Genomic DNA, 23,242 nt, shown 5'->3' on the forward strand with positions numbered 1-23,242 from the left:
GAGGTTTGAGAAGGAAACCGCATGGTCTTGGAGGAAGCCGGCCATTCTCATTCCATTGCTTCTTCAATCCAGACCTGCTTTGTCTTCCACGGAGGCCACTTGCCGGCACCAAAAGGAATATTAGGAGTTTTTAACTCTTAACTATGACGATGCTGTGTAGGTCACCGCAAGCAGCAGGACCCTAGCTAGATTCCTTGATTTTTAAATTAAGGTGATACTAGTGGTTTAATCTGTTTAGGGCAGTGTAATTAAAGTTGTATGAACAGAAGAAAAGAAATCTTCGCATTCTCTCAACACCACGTTGACATTCTGGAAACTGCGCATCATTCTTTTCTGTGGATAAAACATTGAAAGCCAGAACTGTACGAGAATATCCAGATTCCCGGCGGCTGGTTTGCTGCCACCGAGACCTGAAAACCAGATGTTCCCAGCAACGCACTGCGGGGATCACACAGGGGCATCAACGGTCTCCGCGCCCCTTGGTCCACCTCCGGGGAGCCTTTCATCATCCAAAATAGCTACGCTCCCTTGAGCCCTCTTTAATGTTTATATTTTTGATGTTCTGGCTTGTTTTATTGTCACTTAAAAACAATATTTAAAACACAATTATTTTGTAAAAAATGAAAACAAAACACAGAGAAGACAGCCAAGGAAATGGGACCGTTTGACAGTTCTGTGGCATGTGACTCTCAGACTCCCTGGAGCTCTGGCCCAGTTTAAAGTGCCAACCTCAGCCCAACACAAGCCTTAAGAGCACACCAGGTGAGGCTGTGGCCTCCTCTCAGGTGCTTTCCTGAACACTTGTGGCATCTGCCCCGTGGAAAGAAACGGGCAGGCCGACATTGTTACAGATTAAATGCCCAGGCCATACCAGTGAATGGAGAGCAACTATAAAATACTTGTTCAGGGCAAATCCGTACCTGAAGGGGGAAGTCAGAAGGGACACCCGCACACCTGGGTCTTTCCTCTTGTCCTCACCTCTCTGGCCAGCAGCCCCTTTGCCATTTTTCCTCTTGGTTTAATAGGTCTTTGGGAGGCCGGGGGTAAGGCGCGGGGGCGGGGGGGTGGGCGGAGGACCTGAGGGCTTCCACCGTAGCCCAGGTTTTGCACAGCCCCTGGCTTCAGTGGGAATCCAAGTGCTGGTGGAGCAGCAGTGTGACGGGGCTGGAGGGCCCAGGGAGTGGGGACAAGGGGCTGGGGGCTGCATGGCAGTTTATCGGGCTCCCCACCAAGTGTGTCTGGGATGGGGAGAGAGGGTGTTTCCCCTCCCACCTCCCCAGCCCCTATTCAACCTTTGATTCACCAAGGACGGGAGGGTAATCCAACTAGGGGTAGGACGGGGAGCACAGCACGGGCCTCAGCCACTATCAGACCCCACTGCAGAGGGCCCTTCCCATGTCCGCTTGGTAGGCTTGGGTTTTGTGTCCTTGTCCTCGAAGGCACTGCTGGAGCCGGACTTGCAGCACCGGGGCCTGTCCAGGGGCTGGAGCGAGCGGCTTCTCACCGGCCCATGGGTGGCTTGGAGAAAGAGACCCTGTGTTCCTTGGCCCCGGAGAAGAGGTCCCTGGCCTTCATTGTGTGGGTTCGTCACAGCTCGCCTGGGCTTGCTGCAGAGCCTGGGGAACTGGGGCCTGGCTAAGAAAGTTCCACTTGGTGTTGGTCAGGTCGAGAGGCAGGCTGTCCACGTGCTCCTGGGTCTGCTCCAGAGCCACAGGCCCAGCCTGCTGCTGGAGCCCCTCGGACCCCGCCTCTTGCGCGGGAGGCGTTGATCTTGATGAGCAGGGGCTTGATGTGATGGGCCAGCCGCTCTCCTGCTTCATGCGCCCATGTCACAGGATGCAGGTAGTGAACCGGTTGTGGGGGCGGCAGGGCTGGCTCAGCGCATTCGTTGCAGTTTCCTCGCTGGGCTTCTCTCTCTGGAGCTGAAACAGAAGGCAGGACAGGGCCTCTGGGTGCTCCTTTGTATTTGAGGTGCTGCTGAGGGGCTGCGAGTTGGTCTCTAGGGCTATGTTGTGGGCCGGGAAGAGCTGCCAGGCACAGTACTGCTCAAAGGTTTCCCAGTCTAGGCTCTGGATGAGTATGTTAAGAGCTGAGTCTTTTGGAAACGTGACCAGGTTCCCCATCATCACACGGCAGATCAGCTCCTGGAGCTATGCAGAGTCAACAATGGCCACGTTCATGCTCAGCAGCTGCCTGAAGGTCTCAAGGTCTCACCCGGAAACTCTGTGTAGATGAAGGGTGTGAGGTAGCACAGCAGCCACATTTTGTCCTCCTGACAGGCCTTCATGTCCATCATTAAAAAGGTGAGCCCTAGCCAGTTTGGCTCAGTGGACTGAAGGGCCCCAGGTTCGATTCTGGTCAAGGGCACATGCCCAGGTTGTGGGCTCAATCCCCAGCGGGAGGCAGCCGATCAATGATTCTCTCTCAATGTTTCATCTCCCTTCCTCTCTGAAATCAAGAAACATAAATTTAATAATTTTTTTTTAAAAAAAGGTGTACAGATTGCCCTCCTGAGTGGCCTGGGGAAGTGACCTCTACAGGTTCATTTTCCCTACAGGTTGTCTGGCCCTCCGGTAGTAGAGCAAGTGGTAGCCAATCTTGAACTGCTTCTAATGTAGCTCAGCGAGAAGGTCCAGAGGCAGGGAAAAGCTGCTGTTGTCTTCCTGCATCGGGCATAGGTTCCTAAATATTTCACAGAGAGGCTTCCCCACAGATTCTTCCAGGGCTCCTCCATGACCTCCTCGGGCAGCACCTCCCCTCAGAAGTAGGCCTTGAGGAGCTTCTATAGACAAGTGCCCGAGGGCAGACAGCTGCTCTGAGTCCAAGTCTCCCTCCAGGACCTGGTCCACCATTCCTGCAGGGCCTCGCAGGGCCTCTGTATCACTGCCTTCTTTAGCTGGAGCACTTTTCTTTTTCCTTAGGGACTCATCCCACTGGTCAAGGAAAGGGGTGATATCAACTGTCTCCTCTACAACTGTCTCCTTGACAGGGTGGAAATGAAGCTCTCTCTTCTTTCTTTTGCTCTTGAGATCCTTCCCTTCACCACTGAAGGCTGCTTCTGCATTGCAAATGTAAATCCCATCCTTGTCTGAGACATGGTTGTCCATCTCCATGGAAACTGGCTCCTCACTTTTGATTTCCACAGGTGCGCTGAGTAAACTGCAGAACTCAGGAAGCTTCTCCCTCAGCATCAGCGCAGCTCCTTATCTAATTTAGGGCTGTCAGACTGGGGAGCCAAATGCACCAAGAGCCGTTTCTCCACAATGTGATTGAGGAAGGAAAAGACACCCTGTCTCCACATGGCCCTGCACTGGTGGATAGAAGTTGGGAATGATGCAGCACATGGAATCCAGGAGTGTGGCAGTGATGGGTGGTGGGGCTTCATGGAGTGAGGCACGACAAGGAAGGCTGGCTCTATGTTCATAACGTTATCCTTGTGTGGGTTAAAGTCATAAAACAAAGCCACCTTAGCATCAGAGGCAGCGACACTTGACATGCATGTTGTCAGCAGCCAACCGGTGATGGCCCTTGGGGCAAGATACCTGAGCTCAGCACTTCATGAGAAAGGTGGACAACGCCACCAATGTAGTGAAGGAGGTCAGAGTGCAGAGACTGACTGTCTGGGGTTAAGAGGTACTGGTGTTGGAACCAATCCTGGTGTTATTTTTGATGACCAAACCACACCGAGGGGTCATGAAGAAGAGTTTAGGCTTTATGTCTGGGTTTAGAAGACATGTTAGGAATTTTCTGGATGTTCTTGACTGAAGAAGCTGCAGGATACCTGTGAACTAAGGACTCAGGCCTGAGGGAGGGTTATGGATAATATCTTTCCAAAGAAAGTTCAAATTTTGGTATCCTGGCAATTCTCTGAAGTAGTCTTAGGAGGTTCCAGCCAATCATCAAATATTCCATGACCCCTTCCGAAGCAGTGAGATGCAGAAATCCACCTCCCTCTACAGGGTGTGGAGCTGGGGGTCCTAAAGTGGTCCACGGGCCACGGCAATGAGGGTGCTGCTCTTCAACACCCAACCTCTCTGCTCCATCAGGGTGTACAGAACACTCTGCTGACCAGATATCTTCTGCCATAACATCCCCATCAGCAATCTGCTTCAGGAATGCCATGCAAACACCATTGGCTCCCAGAACCCCACTCTTCATTAGTTCTCATACCAAACACACCAACTGAGTATGGCAGGTGCCCTGCAACTTCAAGTGCTTCTCTGTAAGCATCTGGTTGATTTTATTCAGGACAATATTTGTGCTGTCACAACTACACAGAGCCGAGTCCCAGTAACATTTCTGGGTTTGAGCAGGTTCAATGAGGACACAGGTGAAGAGGCCCAGACAAATTTCCTCATGCTGAGATGGGGGCAGGGGTTTGCATGCTAGGCACTAAGGGCATCATTAGCCTCACTCTGTGAGACACCAGTAGTCGTGGATATCACAAGTGCTCATGTATCTCTCCAACCTCTCCTCTAACTCATCCTCGGCATCCAAACTGATTGAAAGTAGCCGCCTCCCCTTTCTGGGACTCTTGCTCCTGCTCCTGCTCCTCCTCCACCTCCCAAAGCAGCAGTCACCACTGCCCCCTTCCCTTCTGTAACTCCATGGCTGCAGCCAGGAGATGGGAAAAGGCCAGGGAGTGGATGGGTGGCAAGTCTTAGAAATGAGGAACTCTGGGTTACCAGGGACTGGGGGCAACAGGGATTAGTGGGAGAGGAGAGGCAGGGTCCCTGACCTCTCCATTCTTGGCTCCTGCCCGAAAGGCCACTCTATGGAGAAGGTGAAGGTGGATGGCTCTCTAGGTCCTGCCTCTGGAGGGGCAGCGCTGAGGAAAAGCCCTTAGCTCCTAAGTATGCGGGGTCAGGGTCTGCGCCCCCATGGGGAGGGGAGGAGAGGCTCCCAGCCCTGAAGAAGTGAAAAGTGAGCCCCTTCTGGCTTCTGACCCTAAGAGAAGTAGGGAAAACCCCACATTTTTGCCTCAGGAGATGGGCAAAAGAGGAGTTCTAGCTTGAAGTAGTGGATCAGAAACCTTCCTGCCTTATCTGATGGCCCAACGTTTGGGCAGCGAGGTTCCTTTAGATCCGCACCCCTCCGCCACCCGCACCCCACTCCCAGAGTGAGGGCGAGGCAATAAATGCTACAGGAGGGCACCTATGACCAGCTTCTCCCTACACCATACACAGGCACCATGGTGGAAAGGGGAGGGGAGGCTGAAGGTGACAGGGAGGAGGAGGCCCTCTTTAATTTTAAAAATGAAAATGTATATCCATCAAGCATACGTTAGAGTTTTCTGAGGGAGAAAAACTAAGATAACTTTTGCAAATTTACTTTTTTAAAAACCAATTACAAAGCAATCAGATTACAAAAATCTTAAAATTCATTTCATTATTAATAAAACATAATCTACCAAGTAATTACCAAGTGCCTAAATATTATGCTAGATATTTAGAACCCTTTGCTACAATTAAAAGAGACACATGCATACACGTACAGTTGTATAGATGTATTTTTCCTCTTCTGACATATGCCATTATTGTATCACCTTTGATAACTTTTACTGAGAACTTTTCAACCCAGATTGTGTCTGCATTCAATTCGGTGTTTGATGAAATTGGCACTTCGGTTAAAAACAACCACATTCACTGTATTTTTTTTTATTTTGTATATGAACAAATCTACCAATCATATCAGTTTCCTTTTAAGATAGAGAACATTTTTCTTTTATTTTGACTTGATAAATGCAAAATATTTTAATAACTGAGGGAGGAAAACAGCTGATGCTTATAAACTGTTATTAAATACTAAAGGCCTGGTGCACAAAATTCGTGCATTGTGGGGGGGGCGGATTGCAAGAGGGCACAGGCCAGGCTGAGGGACCCCACTGGTGCACAATTGGGGCCAGGGTTGAATGCAGGAGGTTGGCCAGCCAGGCAGAGATCCACAGGGGGGCTCCAGGGTGAGTCCGGCCCATCTCACTCAGTCCCGATCGGCCAGACCCCAGCAATAAGCTAACCTATCAGTCTGAGCATCTGCTTCCTGGTGGTCAGTGTACCTCATAGCAACTGGTCAACTGGTCGGCTATCTGCTCCCTGGTGGTCAGTGCATGTCATAGCGAGTAGTTGAGCAGCCTTAGCATTCATTAGCATATTACTCTTTGATTGGTTGAATGGCCGACCAGATGACTGGACACTTAACATATTAGGCTTTTATTATATAGAATTATCCTGTTTAGTATATATTATTTCACTCTCACAAACCCTTTAAGATTAAATAATGTCCCCAAAGTTATATAAATAGGATTTGAAGCTACAAAGTCTAGCTCGAGTCAAATGTCCAATCACTATGCTATACATTTCAACCTCTCCAGGACTGAGTGCATATATAGGGGTATTGCAAAGAATTAGCATTAATTCCAATGAACTAGATGCAACTAAGGGTAAATAAAGGCAAAAGTGTGAACCTGGCAGTTCCTGACCTCCTTTTCCAGGGCTGTGTTTTGCCCTGAGCAGTAGTCTATGTCCAGGCTCTCAATACAGCAACCTGTGTTGCTGAGACATATAAAATGTATCCATGCTCGCAAAAAAAAACAAACAAAAAAAATTGGCCTCACCTATTCTCCATATGTCAAAAGCATTTGCTAATTATCACGACAAAAATATGAGTAAATTCGTATTATTTTCAAATGTTTATATTCCTTCTAAATCAGTATGTTGTAAAAGTGTTGAAATTAACAAAAAAATCTTACTTGAGCATGAATTTCTTACTGGTTTGCCCCTATTGTCATTAGAAAATAAATGAGTAAATAAATAAAAAGTGAAATTTTCCAGCATACATTCTTTGTTTGTGTCTAAGAAAGTAACAATCACTTTCATTCCTTAAATATCTTTTGCATTATGAAATTCCCTTTTTTATAGCTGGAACCTCTTCCTTGAGTTTCATCTCTCACTGCCTGATGGAATTCTTTATCTGGGTACCTAGCATGCTTTCAAAATTAACATGTCACCATTACTGAAGCTTCTAAGTCTGTTTAGATTAAATGTATTCTCAAAGCTCATATAAGACTGCATGACTCAGGATAAAAGTTAAAATGATACATTTTCTGAAAAAAAAAATTTAGATGTGATCGTGTTAGTCATCAAATACTAAATCACTAAATTTAGAGCTCATTTAATCCACCTGCTTCATTTTCCTGATAAGGAAGGAGACTCAGACCCTGAGAGAAAATATTACTTGTTCAAGATCATCATGAATTTGTTGCTGAGCTGCAACTAGAGTCTTGAATCCTAATTTTTTGTAATTGCTGTTATCTTTGTACTAGATATACTATGAGCCAGCCACAGTCACTATTTTACTTGCATTATTTCCTTTAATGCTTACCTGCAATGTAAGTATAATTATCCCCCATTGCAAATGAGACAGGTAAAGCTCAAGGACTGATGTATGCGCTGGAAGAGCCAGATTTTGCAACCAAGTATGTTTCATTCCAAATACCCTGGCTTTAGTCAGCTTCTGTAGACCAACGCTTCTTCTGTGACAACCACTTCCCTCTTATCAATGCAAATTGCATAAATACAGAAATTCCTTTGACCAGTTTAACCATTAAACACTTCATCATGTAGGGCTTCCCATACTGGAAACAATGTATTAAAATGTGTTAACAACCATACATGTTATACAAATGCTATGAATCCCAAGTAGTCCCAATTTGTAAAAAAAAAAAAAAAAGTCTGCAAAGCATAAGGTAGCCAATAATTACATTGTGCTTTGCATTCTATTTGTCAATAATTATATGCCATATGTTTGGATTCCATTAAAGATACCCAGTCTTTCTTTTCCTAAGTCACCACAGATATTATCACTATAGATCAGCACCTTTCAAACTTAATTTCATGATAACACAAGCTATATTAAAATATTTTGGTGAATGTCAAAAAAATCTCAAAAATAATTCACTTAGTTCACTTACATTTTGGAAATCTGCATATTCTGTATATTAATTTAAATTTGGAATGGCTCAAGAAGAAATATAAAATAAGTTTTAAACTTATATTACAATTCTAAGTAATGATAGGGGAAATGACGGGATTAAATATTAAAGGGCCAAAATACTAGGAAGAATTTAAATAAGTAATAAGCAATATACAGTTCCTCACTTACATAAAATCAAAGAGTTGAAATAACTACAGAGGCAGCTGTGAAAACCTCTATATAATCCTAGATTGATGTAGCCCTGAACCAACGAGATAATATTAAAAATCTTGTCCAATAGCAGTCTAATTTAAGCAGTTACTATAGCTATGAATAAGCAATTACATATTCCCCATTATGGCCAAAGTACATTATGTGGGCAATTTTTCAGTAATCCAATTCATCTCATTAAGACAACCTTCATATTTGAAAATCAGGTAAACTCTTACATGGTTATACCATGCATAATAAAGCACCAACTATTTCTCAAAAATGTCCTTTCCATACTTTCTTTATGTAGGTTTCCTAAGGTTAGGCAACATTCCCTCTCACCTGAATTATTGTATTAAGCTGCTATTGTTGTTGTTATTGTTTCAATTTTAATGGGTCTCCCTATGGCCAATCTCATCAGTCCCCCATTACCCTTGAATGACTTCTCATCACCTTGAGAATAACGAGAAACCACAGTTTGGGCTCTGACCAATGCCTTTGTCTTTAGCCATGCTGCTCACTGTCTCATGGGAAACCTGCTTTCAAGCCATATTGAATTCAGTGCTATTCCCAGACCCAACATTTCTCTCTCTCCTTCCTTTTAATGTGGCATCTCCCCTCAACAGATAGCTTCTCTTTCCTTTTATCATATGGTTGACTTCTCCTTTGAAACCCTGCTCATACTTTCTTTACCCCAAGTAAATCTTTCATTGACCTTCCCCAAGCTGAGCTACTCCTCTATGCTCTCTTTGCAACATTTAGCAAACCATTTAGTCTACAGCGGCATTTACTATCTCCCCACCCAGAACAATCTCTTAAGACCAGAGACTACCTAACTCATCATTGTGTCCCAGTATCTAGCTGAGTGGAACATGTGAAATGTTCAAATGACTTTGTTGAAAGGTGAGTAAATAAAATAGAAAGGTGTTTTCCCAAAGTGCCTGATCAAAATAATCACTTGGATGCTAATTAAAAAATGCAGATGCCAAGCTAATCTCCTGGAGATTCATATTGGCAAGTTTGGATCGGGGCAAAAGATTTCCTATGTTTATCAAATATTTCAAGTGATTTCCTGAGGATGAACAAGGAAATGGGAGAATTACTGTAGTCATTTAATCATGAGAGATAACAAAGTTATGTTTTTGTACAAAATAGCTCTGTCCTTGGTTTACCTCTCTTTGAGGTATCCATGGGGACCTTTATCTCCCCCTTAACAAGTTACCTATCTGTGCTATGCAAGTAAAAACAAAACAAAATTACAGTTTTTCATCATATATAAATGAGGGTATGAAGATAATCTATCCTTAGCTCAGAATATAAATTTAGGAATGGGCTTGGTTATTACTTCAACATTGTTTTTATTTTTTCAGCCAGTGTTTTCAATGTGGCCTAAAAATGTCATGACTCAGAGTAGTTATTTGTAGAATTGCTTCAAAATATTATCTAAACCACTGTAATTTCACACCTGGCATTGAAACTACCAGGTTTGCCTAAAGAATTCCACTTACTGGGCGATTATACAATACCCCCTAAAACTAACAGTGTGTAATGTTTTATTCTTTAACTCTAGGAACACAAACTTGTTCAAAGAGAAGATTGTGCTCCATGTCACCACCTACTTAACATACCTCACTCCTTAATTCTTCCAAAATCTTTTTGACTCTGCCACTCAATAGAAACTTTTCTTTTAACGATTACTAATAATTTCTGAATTGCCAAATCTGACATACTCTGTTGGGTGCCTGGTAGCCTCTGTACTAAGAAAAGTAACCCTTTCTTCAGCACTTGTTCCTTGTTGGATTATTTGTTTTTCTACTTCTCTCCCTGCTATTTTTGGGTCTCCTTTTCTAATTTTATCTTTTGCTTCTGCTACTAAATATGTTTGGTTCCATTTTGGAAGCTAAACTTGTTGATCTAGCAGTTGAGTTCTTCTAAATTTGTAAAACCATTCAGGTCTTATCACACAAAACTCTTCCTCCTGTGTCCTATGGTCTAGACCAGCACCAGTCACATGTGGCTTTTAAATTAACTAACATTAAGTGAAATTAAAAATTCATTTCCCTAGTCACACTATCCACATGTCAAGTGCTCGGTAGCACTTGTACAACACATTTATAGAGCATTTCCATCATGACTAAAAGTTCCGCTTGGCAGTGCTATCTAGGCAGCTGGACTACTTGACTTTCTCACCTCTAAACCTTAGCCCCTTTAACTCCCTCTACCTGGAATGTTGTCCACCAACCATATCTCCTCCTATAGAAATTTGACCCTTTATTCAAAATTCAGTCTAAATATTTACCTCTCTCTAAAAATCTTTATTGGTCTCTGTAGCTGAAAGTGTGACAGCTCTAATATAAACTCCCAAAGTTCTTTGTACAAGTCTTACCCATGTTGCTTTGCTCTGTCATTGCCAGTAAGAATGTCTGCTCTTCCTAGCTAGAGATTAAAGTGTCCGAAGAGCTGATATTTGCTGTCAATGAATGTTTGCAATATGCTAAGCTAAGTGCTTGATGTTTCTCAGATCCTCCTCCTGACTTGACTTTCTCACCTCTAAACCTTAGCCCCTTTAACTACCTCTACCGGGAATGTTGTCCACCAACCATATCTCCTCCTATAGAAATTTGACCCTTTATTCAAAATTCAGTCTAAATATTTACCTCTCTCTAAAAATCTTTATTGGTCTCTGTAGCTGAAAGTGTGACAGCTCTAATATAAACTCCCAAAGTTCTTTGTACAAGTCTTACCCATGTGTTATACCATAATAACATTAAGAGAACTGCGATTTAAGATGAAGTGATTGGCCAAATGAAGCTTTCAAGAAGGGAAGTGATTCTTTAGGGTTATAGTGGCAAGCCCTGAATCAGCCCAGGTTGGTATAACTTCAAAGTTTTTTTTATTGATTTCAGAGAGGAAAGGGAGAGGAGAGAGAGATAGAAACATCAATGATGAGAATTGATCCTACTGGGATCTAGCCCACAACCCAGGCATGTGCCCTTGACCGGAATGGAACCTGGGACCCTTTGGTCCGCAGGCGATGCTCTACCCACTGAGCCAAACCAGCTAGGGCTCAAAGTCCATACTCTTAATCACAGGGACACACTGCTTCCTCCATCTCATGTCCACCCCATGTGCCTGTAATACTAGGCATAACTCCATTGTTGAATGAGTGAATAGATGAGCAAAGCCTTATATGTATTAGGTAATTTACAGTTTATAAAACTTAACAGCAATAATTTATTTCCATATGATTTCCCCAACAGCTCTAGGCAGCTCTGCAGGAAAGCTTCCCTCCATTTCAGAGAGGCTGAGAGAGTTCAAGGCCTCCTGAAGTTCACAGTGCTATGTAGTGACCGAGATAGAACTTTAAGTTCATGCCTTCTGCATCTAAGTTCCATCGGTCAGGTTCAAAACTCATCGATAATCAATAAAGACTCAAAGTGTTTTATCTCAATATACTTTTTTCTACTTGGCCATTTTATTCTTTTAAAAAAAACATGATAATGAGGTTTAATTGTTTATGGGAGGGGTAAAGGCAATTTAGTTATTTTTCAGTGCTGGTTAAATAGCCACACATTTAGATCTTTATCATATTGTTTTTTCCTTAACCCCATTAAAATAACTTGCTTAGATTAAACAAAATTCTGGGAATGTTAATTACCAATTTAGCTATGAATATGCTTGATTATTTTAAGTCTACTAAAAATATGCATGGGTCTTATCTGTAATTATATCTGCATGTTCTTTTTTCTCTCTTTTTCCTTCAGGAAAGTCATTTAAAATGCATTTGGGAAATATCTGAAAAAAATTAATTCTATTAGTCTTATTTTCCAGAATTTTCCAGTGTTTTATGGCTATAATTATATTTTCTTCTCAAGGCAAAGCAATATATCACAACATCCATTATCATGTGTGTTGACAAAATGTGAGATTCAAGGAAGTAATTTTATATCCATTAAATAACAGAAAAATTGCCCTAGCTGGTTTTTCTCAGTGGATATAGTGTGGGCCTGCAGACCAAAGGGTCCTGAGTTCGAGTCCAGTCAATGGCACGAGGTCGGTTGCAGGCTTGTCCCCGACCCAGGCCCTGGTTGGAGTGCATGCAGGAGACAACCAATCAATGTGTTTCTCTGAGATTGATGTTTTCCTCTGTCTTTATCGCTCCCTCCCACTCTCCATAAAAATCAATGGAAAAATATCCTTGGGTGAGGATTAAAAATAAATAAATAAATAACCAAAAAAATCAAGTATATTGTATTTTCTTCTTTATTACATTAATTTTCTCATGTATTAAAACAGTTTTGTATTTTGTCTTATATCAGCAATGGCACTTAAGAGTATTACATTTATTTCATATCCATCTTGGAGTCTTGTGTTTTTGTATATATGTAAGGTTAGTTAGGGGTGAGAATGGCGGTATTAAACTAATCTATTTGAGTACATTTCTCAGTCATGATGCAGAGTCTTTATTAAAATTATTTTACTAATCTGAAGAGAAGTCTAAAAAGTAATTTGTCCAAGACAACCCTGCCAGAAAGTGGCAAAGGTCTGTTTCAAACCCATGCCTTCCTCATTTCACAGCCCACAACATTTTCAATAGGAATGACCAAATGGTTGCATGGCTAACTAGTAAATAACAGGCCTCTGGGAGAGACCAAATGTGCCTGATACCTACTCACTAAAATGTGTATAAGATGAATAAATAAATAAATAAATAAACAAATGAGTTAGATGAAGCTCCACACACATCAGCTCATTTACGTCCCCACCAAAAGAAAGCATTTTCAAGTAAATGTTTCAACACTGATAGGACTTTTATAGGATTACTCTTCCCAAGTTCAATAGTCTTAATGCACAAGCAATTTGCTTAAAGTCTATAATGCCCTTGGATTTCAAGTTGAGGAGTCTGATCATCTGGAAACAGAAAATCAAGGATCTGAACTACTGTTAAATAAATAGATTGAACTGAAATAAGCCTCTTACGACTTTAAGTGCTTCCACATAAAGTCCAAGAGATAGAAATAGGAACGATCTTAACTACAACCAAATATTGCCTTAATTCCAAATTTAACTTCTGCAATTTTATCTAATGTTACATCGAGGCATGTGGGCCCTCCACTTGTGAAGAGTTTACACCAGTTTAAAACAAATTCATCACAGGAGCAAGACTGCAAACTCAAGTAGCAGCGATGTTTTTATTTGATATGTTTCATTCCTTGTTTTCCATGCCTGCAGCTACCATGCGAACTTGTCTCCAATAAGTTTATCACAGACTTTTTTGAAAAGCTTTGTAACTCTTCTCTTTGCCACTTCCCACTTCCACTCTTTCTCCCACTTCCACGCTTCTTAAAAATGGCTACTAGAATAATCTCTCCCCAAACAGCTGTTATCACAAACTCAAAACCCATCACAGTTCTCTGAAGCCTGGTGTACAACAGACTCTTAAAGTCTTCACCCTTCTCACCATCCTAGTCTCTCCTATCTCTCTGAGATTCTCCACTCGTTTTTTTTAACTTTCTGCCATGCCCTGTATGAAATAAAGTTATTTTCTTATCTGTGATTTTTAGCATGCTAGATCCTAATTTAGAGCTTTAGAACATGCTTTGAAAAATATCTTTGCTATATTTTCACATGGGTGTAATATCAATCTGTGTATCAGTCAGAGTCCCAGAAGGAAACAAGACTTCACCCCAGATGGTTCAAATGAAGAAAGTTTAATGAAGGAATTTATCTACCAAATTGTAGACAGCATTAAGGAACAAACAAGATGGTGAAGCATCTAGAGATCAGCAAATATAAGAAGACAAGACTACTACTGGGAGGGATGAAGAGACAAAGAGAAGGGTTAGCATTTCCACAGAAGCCTAATTAAACCTGGAGGCATGGCAGAGGGCAGCCTGGAGGCAGTGACAGCCTGAAAGGACAGCAGCAACGCCAGGGCACAGGATCAGCAGGACCTGCAGGAGAAATGCCCAGACCTGGTCTCCCCTCACACTCCAAAACCTTCACTGCCGCCCCCTGGCCACGCCCAGGATGAAGACAGAGCGGGAGGGAGTCTGGTTGTGCAGTCTCCAAAGGTCAGCTTCCCCAGGCACAGGGAAGACACAGAAAGGTGAGAAGGGATGGGGTGTGGCGAGTGGAGAACACCTGGTGCAGGCCTCAGGCAAGCTGCAGCCTGGTGAGGGGTGGCAATTCCTGAGGTCACCTGCATCTGGAGTGAGAAAACTGTATGACCTCACTGAACTCGCAGCTAGGTGTCACTTTGAGCAATTTTCCTTAGTTAGAGGTCCAGTGTCTTTACCTTTAATATAAGAATAATACAGTGCTCAGTTTATAGAATTGTTCTAAACATCTAGCACAATAAACACTCAGTAAATGTTAATATTCTCACTGGCTAGATGAAAATATCCTCTAGTAAAGGATCTTATAATAAAAATGTGAACCATCAAAGATAAGAATCGAGGAGTGCTAGTGGTCACCTTTGTAGCTCACCTCTGCCCCCATCCCCTTGGCCTTCAAAAATATGGCAGGACAGCTTTCGGACTTGGCAGGCAGGCTATTTCATTTTACACTAGTGACTCGGATGTCATTTCTCTTCTTTCCACTCAGTAACAGACGGTGCCCTGGCCAGCAGTGACATCTGCAGCCCCAAGGGAGAAGGGTCAGCACTAATTTTAATTTTGCTTTCGGTTTGGGGCTTTACGTCCACAAACAGATTATTCTTTTTCTCCCCGTCAGTTTGCATCTAGCTTTGTATCTGACAGCTTTTAATGCTTTATGTATTTAAATCAACCCCGAAATTTATAGCTCCAGGTTTTGCTTATTTTGCTTTATTCCTCTCGTTCAACCTCCTTGATTAACAAAAGGTGAAAGAAAATGTGCAAAAGTATTCAAGCTGCCATTTCTGTATCACTGGGATGTTAGGAAGAGGGCATTCTGCTCTTTTTGAACTTCCTCTCATTAGAAAATGCTAACATTTGAATATTTTAAACCACAAGAAACAAGAATACTAAAGATAGCCTCTGAAAATCTGTAGGCAATTTGACTCAAGTAGAAAAAGGAACCTAAAAGCTGAGAGAACATTTATAAAAATTGTATGTCGTGTTCACTGGAAAGGAATGAAATTCTACACTCATCTCTTCTATGACAGTAAGAATAAATAAATGAATAGATAGATGGATGGATAGATGATAGATAGATAGATAGATGATAGATAGATGATGATAGATAGATAGATATAGATAGATAGATAGATAGATAGATAGATAGATAGATAGATAGAGGCTTTATTCTTAGGAGGTCAAGTGTCTGCACTGGGAACAATTTGATCCTCCTGAGTTCAATTTCAGAGGAATTTCTGTAATAGGAAACTCTCCTGATGTCTGAATGTTATGGATACATTTATTTGGGGTCATAAAAATTTCCAAATCAGGCATCCCACAGAGAAAAAGCATCTACCCCAATAGTACCCTCATTACTGAGAAACTATCCAACCTCAGTGGTATTTGTAATTTCCCTATGCCCCAGGCAGTCCTCAAAGGTCAAAGAGAACACTAAAGGCTATGTGTATAAGACAATTAGATCAAAATAGAACTGAGAGCTGGCCTCAGGTAGCTATTTCTAATGGGAGTCAGTCACAGGACAATAAAAACTACAGTTCATGCCCAAATGTTCTCCTTGGTCAAGGAGACACTGACTGGATAAAATCAGAACTCAAGGGTCATTTCTGATTGGCCTGAACCCAAACACCACAGCAACACTCAAGAAGCTTCACCCACAAATGATTACACAGCTAATTTAGGTGTTAGTATCAGACAGATCATTCAAAGCCCCCTTCATCTTCTTAGGCTTCATCGTTCTAGACTAGATAAACGAGTTGAATTTACAACAGAATATTGAGCCTCTCTTCAACTATGTAATGGATAAAAGGAGAAAGTAAAACAAACTGGGCCTTTTTTATTTTGATGCCAGAAAGACAAATAGAATGGTCTACAATAATCATTCAGGCCAGTAAATCACATTAACAGCAATTCACTGTGAAATAACTAGATCTATGGAATTTTTGGTCCTGGTGCCTTTCTCTTACCCTGAGACAGTTATTGCAATCAATTCCAGTTTTCTAATGTATAAAAAAAGGGGGGTATGGCATAAGTCACCTCCAATATTTCTTCCAACTATATAAAAAAGCTATTGTTTTATGTACCAAACAGGATAAAATATGCTTCTATAAAATGTAGGCCTGTGTTCCAATGAGGCTGCACGTTAGGTAGACCTGAAGCAGCCATCTTTGTATTAAAAACTCTCTAATACCAGATAATACTCTCTATCAGCAAGATTCATGCCAATTAAAAAGAATCCAGGTCACAGAAACAAAATAAACCCTTTAAACAAGAAGAGTGCATATCACAAATTATATTGTTGATGTATTTCACACCCATTTGTGGGATATGTATGACAGGCAGATAGGTATATAGATAATAAATAGAGATGTAAAGATGACATTTTTCAACTATATTTTCTAAAAAAGTTGCATAAAAATTTCTACATCCAACAAAAATATAAATATCAGACTAGAAATTACATATATAGTTTAGCAAGAAAAGATTAAAGGTGAATAAAATTACTTAAGTATATCTGTCATAAGAAATTATACAGTAATACAATGAGTTGTGATTTTTTTCTTTTTTCTTCCTAGAATTTAGTTAAAAATCATTAGCCTCATGAGTACTAGTTAACAATATCATATAAATAATTTATTGGTGCTATAAATTAAAAACAAAATACACTCCAAAACTGTATTTAAAATGACTGAGCTGTATAGAAACCTTTCCTTAAAAGATGGAGACATGGGAACATTTTGCACAACCAAAAATTGAATGCCATTCACAAGTGGATTAAATAAAGAAAATCAAAGAAAAAATTGAACAGCCTGATTGAGTGCATAAACCTTCATCAAAGATAGAAATACTGATATGGGAATTTCATGGCTAAACAAAATGCAAACAACCCAAACACTTTTTCAACCAACACCTGGGTTTGGTAGCGTAATAAACCTTTCACTTTATTTTTGTTTTTTCATCCTTATCCTCTAGTTTTAAAATAAGAAACTGGAGCACAGTATTTGTTGAAGAGTTTGGGCACATATTGAGTTACAGCCCAATCTCTCAACTTCAAAGTCAATTTAGCAACTAGAAATGACATAGGAGAAAAAAGGAGATCGTGTTCTATTGGGGAGAACTGTCTTTCATTACAGTGTAAACTTAATGAATGTACCACATACCACAGAATTATTTTAGATTCAGTTATTTATTCAACAAATATTTATCCAGTGTCTTCTAAATGTCAGGCACACTGGACACAAAGGTGAGCAACAAAGACACACTCCTAGTCCTCATGGAGCTTTTAATTTAATAGCGGATAAACATCAATGAAACAATCCCACACATAAATGTACAATTGATTGACTATACAAAGGTGAATATAGTGCTCCATGGGGATATTGCAAGGAGATCTTACCCTAGTTAGGTAAGACCAATTAAAGGATTTGTTTCCTATTCCTGGAGTCTCACTTAGGTGAAGGAAGTATTTCCAAGTGTATAATATCCTTCTGGACACCCCAAAGTTCTGCCCTATGAGCAGCCACTAACTGTATACCTCTATCTCCAAACTCGACTCTACTTTTCAACTGGCCTTGCTGACAGTGAGCTTCTCATGTCATGAGAGATGGATCAACACTTTGGCACAAATCCCACAACATCCAACATCTTCTTCAAACCAAAGCAGCACAGCCTTGGTCCTTATTCATGAGTGATGGTTGCAGCACATGGTTGGTTCTACAGAGACCTCAGCGGGACCCATTGCCCCACCTCCAGCATATTCTTAGAGTGACACACTGAGTGGCAATGAATGAACTCACTAGAGCAGCAGAGTAAAGGACCAAAAGAAGGGAAGGCTGCATTTTGAAAAGGGAGAGAAGCATCCTTCTGAAAATGTGTCCAGACAAGGTAGACTAATTCAAGAGACCCGGGTGATGAAAGCCAGGTCGATTAAGATATATATGGTCCATCAGAGTGTCTCAAGAAGGAAATGTTCAATCTAGAACCTGAAGTGAGGATGGGATACACCTGAGAATCAAACCAGGAGAGGCTCTTTTTTAAAGAATTAGAGTTAGATGAAAAAGATCAGTTGGTGATAGTTGCCTAAGATCTAGGACAGTGATGGCAAACCTTTTGAGCTCAGCGTGTCAGCATTTTGAAAAACCCTAACTTAACTCTGGTGCCGTGTCACATATAGAAATTTTTTGATATCTGCAACCATAGTAAAACAGAGACTTATAGTTTTGATATTTATTTTATAATTTAAATGCCATTTAACAAAGAAAAATCAACCCAAAAAAATGTGTTTGTGTTCACCACTGACACGCGTGTCATAGGGTCGCCATCACTGATCTAGGAAGTAAAACCTGTAACCAACTTATGCGATTTTATAAGGGCAGATTGAATAACGAGATTGTGTGTAGTTTACAAAGGCACACAGTATTTTCCTGATGATTTCCTTGAAGTAAATATACTCTCAAATTATACTTGTCATGTTAAAATAGTACTGAGCTGCCTAGAGAGCCATTAACCAGGAAAAGGTCCCTGGCCACAGATGGTATGGTCCTTGAGGAACACTGGGACTCTTGTGTGATTAAAAACTCATCAGTGATGGAACATGTTATGTGTGTTTCTGAGAGGAAGAGAAGAGAGGTTGTGATGTGGAATTGTACTGAGTTGACTGTCCTTTGACAAATATTACTTACTGCTCATCCTCATCATCATCATCATCATCCATTAACTACTCAAGTCTCTTGTTGATGCTCTTCCAAACTCTGTCTACACTTACCTCCAATACACACCAAAGTTATTAAGAATTGGAAGAACCAAATTGTTTGCCCATCCCCATAATCACCTGATCACCTGTCCTAAGAGGTCACTTGCACAGGTACTCAAACCTGCAGCCCTGGGAGGAAGAATCTGAGCCATGCAGCCAGCACAGCACGCTGAAGTGGGGCTTCCTGTCAGTCTAGCCCAGTGGTTCTCAACCTTCCTAATGCCGCGACCCTTTAATACAGTTCCTCATGTTGTGGTGACCCCCAATTTCATTGTTACAAATTGAACATAATTAAAGCATAGTGATTGATCACAAAAACAATATGTAATTATATATGTGTTTTCCGATGGTCTTAGGCGACCCCTGTGAAAAGGTTGTTTGACCCCCAAGGGGGTCAAAACCCACAGGTTGAGAAAAGCTGGTCTAGGATGATGCAGACTGATCCCACCAAGAAATCGGTTAACAGGGACATTTTCTGTCATTAGGCAGGGGGAGAAAGGCTAAACAGCTTTCTGGACTCAACTGAATTAAAGCTTCGAACCATTTCATGAAACCCCTCTGGGAAACTTCAAGCCAGAATGCTGGCCATGTATTGAAATGTAAACTAACACTGGTAAAAAAGAGGGGGTAGGCGGGCATCTTAAACAAATATGAATTACCAGTGTTTGTTTTCCTGCTACTTTGGATCAGTGACACCACTGCTCCCTTTCACAGGTACAAATGCATAAAAGAGGGCTTCCATTTCCTAAAAGCAGCCCAGACAAGCGACACTCCTCGGGGTGCTGAACCCAAAGCTGGCAGCCAGCCTGGTCTCTGCGCTCCAGTCTGCTGGTACTTTTCACTTCCACAGCTATCAGCCTGCTTCAGGCCTCTGCCTTCACTCCGACTGGGGACAAAGAGACCATCACAGTGGAAATCCTCTGTATGCTGCTAATAAGCCTACTTAGAGTCCATGAGAAAGCCTCATTTTGCACCAATAAAAGCCTTCACGAGTTCTACTGAATCAGTAAAACCAAAATGTTTCTGTGTCCTCCCTGTCCTCATTTTCCACCCGCCTGTGAGGGGAAGCTCAGCAAAATGTTGGACATGATGACCTCTAAGTTTCCTTCTTCTCTAAGGTCCTCTGCTTTTCTGTTGGCTAATAGGATTTGAGCTCTATTTAAATCACCACACATTCTTATGGATTCCGGAGCCCTTCTTGTTTTTGAAAACTCCACTGTGATCTGCTGAATTGGCATATTTGGAATGTTGGGTCTCTGTGGGCAAAACATTGAATACTACTCTGATCTAGCTGCTTAGCTAATATTGTCTATCTTCTTCCTGAAAAAGATGTGGGAAGGAGACAGAGGTAGAGCATGCTCCCACCTCCCACAGCAATACCAGGGAAAGCTTTGGTCACGGGTTCGATTCCTGATCAAGGGCACATACCTAGGGTTGCAGGTTGGATCCCCAGCCCAGTTGGAGCATGTGCAGGAGGCAACCAATCTATGTATCTCTCTCACATCAATGTTTCTCTCTCTTTCACTCCCTCCCTTCCACTCTCTCTAAAAGTCAATGAAAAAAAATTAATCTAGAGACAGGAAAAATTGAATTTAGCAAGAATTCTTAGAGTTAACTCACTTGCCCAAGATCACACAGCTAAAATTCAGTGTTTGAGTATCGAAGCAATGAAGCTGAGACACAGAAAACATAATAGAAACATGTAGTTCTTCTTAGGTCTTATAATTTTAGTTGATAAAAGTGCATGCATTTTGAACAGGTTTTTACTTAGTCTGTCAAGAAAAATGCTTAAATTATTGCCTGTCTGGATGGTAAGTAGCATACTACCTTCATCTATAAAATAATATTTTTGTAGACTAGAGGGTATTTTGTTTAAAGGAACCCAGAGATGAATTATTTTGATAAATTAAGGCTCACACTCTAATATGTGTGTTTTATAATGCTGCAACTTACATAGAAATATGTCTCAGTGAAATATTTCTGAAAAGACGTATGGTTGTTTCATTTTATATTCACTGACTGGAAAGTCAGTATTTTAGAAACCTGTGGTGAATCCATTTAATATAAACAATGTGTCTGTGTTGCAAATATTAACCTCCTGATTTATTTTAGAATTTTAATTTGTCCATATCTTAAAATGAGACATGTTCATGTCATGTTAAATAAATCATTTCCATTTATTGATAATACATTGTATTAGTGATGATTATTTCAGCTGCAAATAACAGAAAAGTCTATGCAAAATGGCTTTAAATGAGAGGATTTATTATTATCTCATATTTCAAGAATGGAAGGGCATTCCAGGCTGGTTAATTCAGAAGTTGAAAGATGTCAGCAGTGACTGAGGTTTCCTCTGCTTTTGTGTGGTGCTATCATCAGCATGATTTCCCTGCTGCAAGTCCAGCCACTCATTGCAGACATAACAATAACCAGCCTCCACACGGTGAAGGGTCCTGTAGGACTTTCCCATGTATCTCCTTGACCAGAACTGCATTAAAAGGTACTCTTTCAAGGAAAACTGGCAAGCAGGATAGGGCCACCATAACTGAATCAGACCAATCAGAATTAACTGCCATGGGGTATACAGTAAAACAAAATTGTTGTTCTGTAGGTCTGTCAGCCTAGAACTACATGTGGCTAGGGGCTATCGTGTTGTCCAACACAATAGCCACTAGCCACATGTGAGTATTTATATTTAAATGTACACTAATTAAAATTAAATAAAATTTAAAATTCAGGTTCTCAGTTCCCTAGCCACATTTTAAGTGACCAATAGCTACATGTGTCCAGTGGCTACTCCATTGGACAACATAGATATAGAAAACTGTCCTCATCGTAGACAGTTCCACTGGATGGTGCGGACCTAAAGAACGGGAACTTCTGTTGGATAAGTAGGCAGCAGTACCTGCTGCACTCTCTATATAGCAGGCAATGAGTTTCATGCAAATTATTTCCTCTAATCTTCCCCAGAACGATTACAATAGGTTAGTCTGGACACTTGGTTGCTAGCTATGGATGGAAAAACTTAATTTGAAGTATCAGGACCTATTCCACATCCCTGCAGGAAGGGCAGAGTTAAGAAATTGATCACAATCAGAAGCCTTTCCATGTGTCAGCTCTGTTCAGTCTACATGTCAATATCATGCTTCTAGGCCAACTTTCTCCTCAGGGTGAAGAGCCCCACAATCTTCTCAGCCTCCCCTCTCACAGCCTCACCCCAAACTCCCAAGAGAAACCAATCTTTCTCCTTCAGCTTCCTTTGTAAATATGCCTTGGGAGGACTCTGATGATCCCGCGTGGGTCAAGCACCCAGCCTACAACCCAATCAGTTTGGCTGCAGACACACTGGGGCAGGAATTAGGGCTGTGGAATAGAGAAAGGTCCTTAGGGGATATCTCTAATGGATACCAATGGGTATTGAGGAAAATTCTCAGGAAAAGAAAAAAAAAAAAGGAGCCCTAGCTGCTTTGGCTCAGTGGATAGAGCGTCGGCCTGGGGGCTCAAGGGTCCCAGATTTGATTCCGGTCAAGGGCATGTACCTGGGTTGCGGGCATATCCCCAGTGGGGGATGTGCAGGAGGCAGCTGATTGATGTTTCTCTCTCATCGATGTTTCTAACTCTCTATCCCTCTACCTTCCTCTCTGTAAAAAATCAATAAAATATATTTTTAAAAAAAGAAAAGAAAAAAAAGGAATTTCAGGGTCCTCTCCTTCACCACATTCCCCAAAGTCTGAATCCCTTCAGCGCTGACTCAGGCCCTGTGCAATTTGTTCTTCACATGCGTTTTGGGTCTCGCTCACCTGACCTTATTTACAGGCTAGTGTACCCCACCTTTATCTCTACAGCAAGATCTCTTTTCTCAGCTTCAGAGTCAGTAGCCAACTAATTAGATACCTTTCATATCCATCCACTTTTCTCCATTGTCACCTGGGCCACTGTCACCTCTGGAGAAATTACTATAATATCTAACTAGTCTCTCTTTCTCAATGTTATGCTACAGCCCGAATAATCCCACTAAAATGGAAACCCCATTACGTCACTGATCATAACAGATTTCAACTGCCTCATGAAACATATAAAATCTTACATGATCTGTCCTTTGGCTAGGTCCCTATCCTTCTCTCTTACTATTCTCCCACCTGCTCTCTATTCTAGCCATATTCCATATTAAACTTGTTCAGTTCCTCAAACT

The 23,242-nt window shown here is 41.4% G+C and overlaps 1 protein-coding gene and 1 pseudogene across 1 annotated transcript in view; both read right to left on the reverse strand.

The window, feature by feature from the left end:
- GRM8 (glutamate metabotropic receptor 8) overlaps positions 1 to 23,242 on the reverse strand; it is a 751,450-nt gene that overhangs the window by 361,307 nt on the left and 366,901 nt on the right. The window lies entirely within an intron of this gene.
- On the reverse strand, positions 1,358 to 19,011 carry LOC132211273 (integrator complex subunit 3-like; annotated as a pseudogene).

The sequence above is a fragment of the Myotis daubentonii genome, chromosome 10 (genome assembly GCF_963259705.1).
Source record: "Myotis daubentonii chromosome 10, mMyoDau2.1, whole genome shotgun sequence".
In the NCBI taxonomy this organism is placed as follows: Eukaryota; Metazoa; Chordata; class Mammalia; order Chiroptera; family Vespertilionidae; genus Myotis; species Myotis daubentonii.